The sequence below is a fragment of the Mytilus edulis genome, chromosome 2 (genome assembly GCF_963676685.1).
Source record: "Mytilus edulis chromosome 2, xbMytEdul2.2, whole genome shotgun sequence".
Taxonomy (NCBI): Eukaryota; Metazoa; Mollusca; class Bivalvia; order Mytilida; family Mytilidae; genus Mytilus; species Mytilus edulis.
In genome coordinates this window covers 44,812,541-44,818,661 of record NC_092345.1, presented here as the reverse complement: position 1 = coordinate 44,818,661, position 6,121 = coordinate 44,812,541, and positions in this window count along the sequence as shown.

Sequence of the window (6,121 nt, the reverse complement as noted above, 5' to 3'; positions counted from 1 at the left end):
ATGTATATGCCAAGCCTACATTTAAAAGCAAAGATTTAAAAGAAGCAAAAAGAAATATTACACAACAAAACCGGAAGTACATACAATAAACTTATTTGTTATGAAACATTGATGGAAAGTTTAGTTGTTCGATTAACATAAAGATTTTTTTTTTCGACAAATGAGTGAGTGTACGCCAGAAAATAATGACTTAAACAGGAAGACTCAACTTGATTAAATGTCTTATTTATACAACTGAATGAATATCCCATTCAGATTATGTTAGTCATAATCTGTCCTTGTTTGGCATCTGTCTTCGTTCATAACTTCAAAAACTTTTTATCATGGCTAAGCACAATTGAAAAACTCCAAAAACTACTAATACCGTTCTTTCGAGGTTTGAAAATGTTACGTTTCCGAAAATAAAGATTCATGTTTTTCAGTCAAAACTTACACTGTCAGTCATACATAACTAAAAAGGTAAATCATGTTAGTTCTGGAGAGTGGCGGATGGAAAAAATATGAATAAAGCTAAGTAAAACAATTGTCTATATTCATTGTATGCATGTATTTTTGAAATCAACCTATAACTAACAAAGAAGTCATATCACAAAACGACAATGAAAACCAAAAGTCGAAAATGATACACAAAACTGCACACACAAGAAAGTAAAACCGGAAAGTTACCAAATAATTGGTGTTAAACTCAAGCACTCAAACGTAAACATGTTATGTTAAAGCAACCAATTTCTCTGCAGATGCATATTTAGATGAATGATTGTGCAAGGATAATCGAGAGCATACTAATTTAATGATGAATAAGGGCGAAAGTATTTTACCGTTATGCAAATCAGATTGATCAATCACGAGAAAAATCAAGTTAACAAACAAAAATGCAGGGCATCGCAGGAACTCTAAAAGGAATGTAGCCGGTTGCGTCAAGAGGATAAGCGTCGACTCATATTATGCGTGTCTCACGTCTGCTGCAATGCAAAGTCAAATTCAAATTTATTCAAAATGTCGCAAGCGATGATCTCGATTAACGTTGAAAAGACACAGCTTGTGACTATATCTGACAATAAAAACATATTCTTAGTCATCTATGATACACATTTTCCATTATGGTAACAAAATTTGCGTTGATATTGCACACATCACTAAATTGTTAAGATTGTGATTATTCGAGGTTGAAATGAGATCCTATGTTGTTACAGGAGACATTAACATTGTCAAAGCCGAGAGTTAGAAAATTTCATAAAATACGTAAAACATTATCGTCCAAGATCTTATAATTACTGCATGAAAAGTCGTAATTATCAAAGACTCTTTTTTTTTCTGACATGAATTCGTCGTAATGGAAAAGAAAAACCGATATTCGTCCTGCTGAAACTGTATATATATAAAAAAAAACTTAACTCTATCGGATTTTTGTAGCCCTTCCGGCAGTACATGAGAACACCAGCAATTAATGGTAGGATTCGTGTTGCCGAGTCTGTAGTTTTCTATGTTGTGCTTTGTCGTTTCACAGTATTTCTTTTTTACCAATGGCGTTTTCACTTTGTCTTGGTCGCGTTTGAATTTCCCTTATACGTATACAAATACATTGTCTCCAATACACACCGACATGTAAAAAACCGACCTGAAATTTTAAATCTGACTCTGTTTGACTATAGATGTTAACAGTTATGATGTTCAGCTTTCAACAGCGAGAAAAACATTACCGTTCAAATATATATACCTTTAATAAGTCGCAATATGACAAAATGGAAAATATTTAAAAAGGATGCATTAGCGGCCTGATTTTTCATTATTAACATGTATAAAAACAACTATAGCCGACAGAAACAAGCGCCATTGACTGGAATACGCCAGAGTTTATGTTTATTAGTGCTTAACCCTACTACATTTTAATTTGGAGAAGTGATTAATAAACGATATAAAAAATAACCATGTAGTTGAAAAAGGCTTTACCAAACATATCTTTATAAAAAAAAAAAAGATATGGTATGATTGCAAATGAGACAACTGTTCACAAGAGACCAAAATGACACAGACATTAACAACTATAGGTCACCGTACGGCCTTTAATAATGAGCAAAGCCCATACCGCATAGTCAGCTGTAAAAGGCCCCGATATGACAATGTAAAACAATTTAAACGAGAAAACTATCGGCCTTATTTAAATAAAAAAATGAACGAAAAACAAATATGTAACACATAAACAAACGACAACCACTGACTTGAAACAGGCACATACATACATAATTTGGCGGGGTTAAACATGTTAGCGGGATCCCAACCCTCCCCTAACCTGGGACGGTGGAATAACAGTACAACATAAGAACGAACTATAAAAATCAGTTGAAAAAGGCTTAACTCATCAGATGGAACAAACAAAAAACAACAAGTGGACGTGTCCGGGTACTTGTAAATCCCGACAACAAAAAAGACACTAGATCTGAGAGAACTCTCAGTTGTCTGACAGCTAGTTCAAAGCCACTAACAACTAATAAAAAAAATTCATGCATTTAAGTCTAAACTATAATTCCGTACACATCCAACATCCAATGGATTTAGTGTAAAGACGTCATAAACAGTCCGAGAAAAACATGACCTTGTGCAATGTCAGTTTATATATCATAAATAAATATATTTATATATTTATAACAATAAATATGTATATATATTTATAACAAAAACATTAAAAAAACCTACAAATTACAAAAAAATTGTCAACATTACTCGAAGCCCAGTTGCAAATAATTAATTTAAATAAACCGTATTCTCTAAGATTAAAAGAATTATCGGCACACATTCAACAGATTTCACACAACTTGAAAGTCAGGTTCACAACTATCAAATGTACCTGAGATCACCACTAGTTTTTGGTGGGGTTCGTGTTGTTTATTCTTTAGTTTTCTATGTTGTGTCGTGTGTACTATTGTTTTTCTGTTTGTCTTTTTTATTTTTAGCCATGGCGTTGTCAGTTTGTTTTAGATTTATGAGTTTGACTGTCCCTTTGGTATCTTTCGTCCCTCTTTTATTACCACTGGGTCGATGTCTCTGCTGGTGGACATTTTGTCCCCGAGGACATCATCCGCCCAGTAGCAAAACTACAATTGCATGAACTTACGAAGATTAAACAGGAAACTGGCTCGGACGTTGCCCAGTATAAAAAGGTCCGAAACAGACGTCACCATGGACACGGTGTCGTCTGATACGGCAGGTGTCCCCTCATCACCAGACATGACAAATATCTCAAACACGACTCATTCAGATCATCGTCCTAGTGACAATAGCAATATTACACATATACAGCCATGTTCAGTTCTCCTTAAAGACATTTTGGTGCATTTGTCGCATTTCAAAATGTGAGACCAAAGGCTGCAAAACTTGTGCTATTTTAATTACAGATGCTGAATTCACTAGCAATTTGACCAAGAAGTCATATTTTACCAGAAGTTACGATGATCTGAATTGTAAATCGATAAATGTCGTCTACGGATTAGAGTGCAACCTTTGCGGATTGGTATACGTCGGTGAAACGAAAGGAAGGCTTAACAAACGTATGTGCGGTCATAGATCAGACATTAACCTTAATGCTAACGACATTCTATACCAGCATTTCAATCAGCCCGATCATTCCATCGTTTCTATGACAGTTCGCATTATCGAAAAGATATACCATAGCTCTAACAATCCTAATCTTTCAACGACTCTCCGTAGACAAAAAGAAGACTACTGGATTAGACAATTGGGAACTGCAACACCTTATGGCTGCAATGACAAAATTGATGGTATAGGTATTCTATCTAGTCCTTCGTGTAACTCAGTGAATGTGATGAATATTTTCAACTCGACTCCTCGACGTAGACGCAGTCATGGTCATCGTCATTATACATCACCTTCTCTGCATGATGTCTCTATTAATGACTTGCTGCCATTCATACAAAAGCCGTTAGGTATTCATCACATTCGCACGAAACTTTATTCATTACCCCTTTCGAAACTTCATTCTCTGTTCAATTTATGTTTGGAATCCACTGTTACAAACCCTCATTCAAACCAATACAAACTTGAAGCTATAATTTCGGATATTGCAAGTCACAGACTTTTCAAGCCAGTTCGCATTGGAAAAGATGAAAAAGAGAAAAGATCTTTTCTTAATCTTTCCTTTGCCAACAAAGGTCTCGATGGCGTCAACCTAGGCAATATCCTTCATCATAAATTAGTGCAATCGAAAATACCTCCTTATTTCAAAGACCAGTCTGTACCAATAATTTCTTATACCTATACCAAACCTATTGCAACTAAAATTTTCAATTACAAACGCGTTTTGCAGGATCTCGATATTGACGACTTCAAGTCTAAACCTCCTGATTGCACTTGTGGTAGTTCCAAATTCACATATAATCCTGCTGGCCACGTTATTACCGGTGACCTTAACATTGTTAATAACACTTCTCTACGAAATGTGTTATCGAAAGGTCCCAAATATCGTGAGCCTAAATCCATCAATTGGAAATACAACTTTAAAATTTTGATGGATTCAGTCGAGGATTATGCCAGGCAATGGGCTAAGCGCGAGAAGGAAGACGTAGACACTCTTTCCGAATGGATTACGGCAGTGAGGTCGTTGATACAAATCAGAATTAAGAAACTGAATGGGTCCATCAATGTCCATGCTACGTCAATCTTTAAAGACCCAAATGTTGCAAAACACCTATCCGACCTCCATGACAAATATGTTGTTGTCCCTGCAGATAAAGCCCCAAATAACATCGTTTTTGTGTGTAAAAGTCACTACATCAACTGCTTGATAAACGAATTAGGTATTGACAATTCACTTGGTAACTCAACATATACCCTCACGACATTTACCAAAGAGGAAATCCTGGATAATCATAGGTCTGTTCTATGTTCCTTTGGAATTTCAACCAAAGATGAAGAACTGGATCTTCCATCACTGTATTGGATACCTAAACTACATAAGTGTCCTTACAAACAACGGTATATTGCTGGGTCTTCCAAGTGCTCCACGAAACCTCTTTCTAAATTATTAACATCTATTTTATCAGCAATCAAAGACGGGCTTCAAAGTTATTGTGAAACTGCCTATTCTAGAGGTGGCGTGAATCAGATGTGGATACTTAAAAATTCAAAAGATCTTTTAGAGTACATACAATCTAACTCTCTTTCATCTTGTAACAGTATTAAAACATTTGACTTTTCTACCCTGTACACAAGTATTCCACATTCCAAACTAAAAGACAAATTGAAAGAGTTGATATTACTTTGCTTCATAAAAAAGAATGGCCAACGTAGATACAAGTATCTTGTCTTAGGGAGGGATAAATCCTACTTTGTAAAGAATCACTCTGATTCAAACAAAAAATTCTCTGAAACTGATATTATCAAGATGCTTGATTTCTTGATTGACAACATATTTGTTACGTTCGGAGGACGTGTTTTTCAACAGACTGTCGGCATTCCAATGGGAACAAACTGTGCCCCTCTACTCGCCGACTTGTTTCTTTATTATTATGAGGCTGACTTCATGCAGGAACTTCTTAGGAAGAAAGATAAGAAGTTAGCAATATCCTTTAACTCTACTTTCCGCTATATAGATGATGTTCTTTCACTAAACAATTCAAAATTTGGTGACTATGTGGAACGCATCTATCCAATCGAACTAGAGATAAAGGATACTACAGATACAGTTAAGTCGGCTTCATATCTTGACTTACATCTAGAAATTGACAATGAGGGTCGGTTGAAAACAAAACTTTACGACAAAAGAGATGATTTCAGCTTTCCAATTGTGAACTTTCCATTTCTAAGTAGCAACATTCCAGCAGCACCTGCATACGGGGTATATATCTTCCAATTGATACGATATTCCCGTGCTTGCATTTCCTATCATGATTTTCTTGATAGAGGTTTGCTGCTCACAATGAAGCTATTAAACCAAGAGTTCCAAATGGTGAAGTTGAAATCATCCCTTCGTAAATTTTACGGACGCCATCACGAGTTGGTTGACCGTTATGGAATAACCGTTTCACAAATGATATCGGATATGTTCCTTACGTCGTAACTACAATCCCCTTCCCTTTCATGAATATGACCTACCGAATTAGACTAT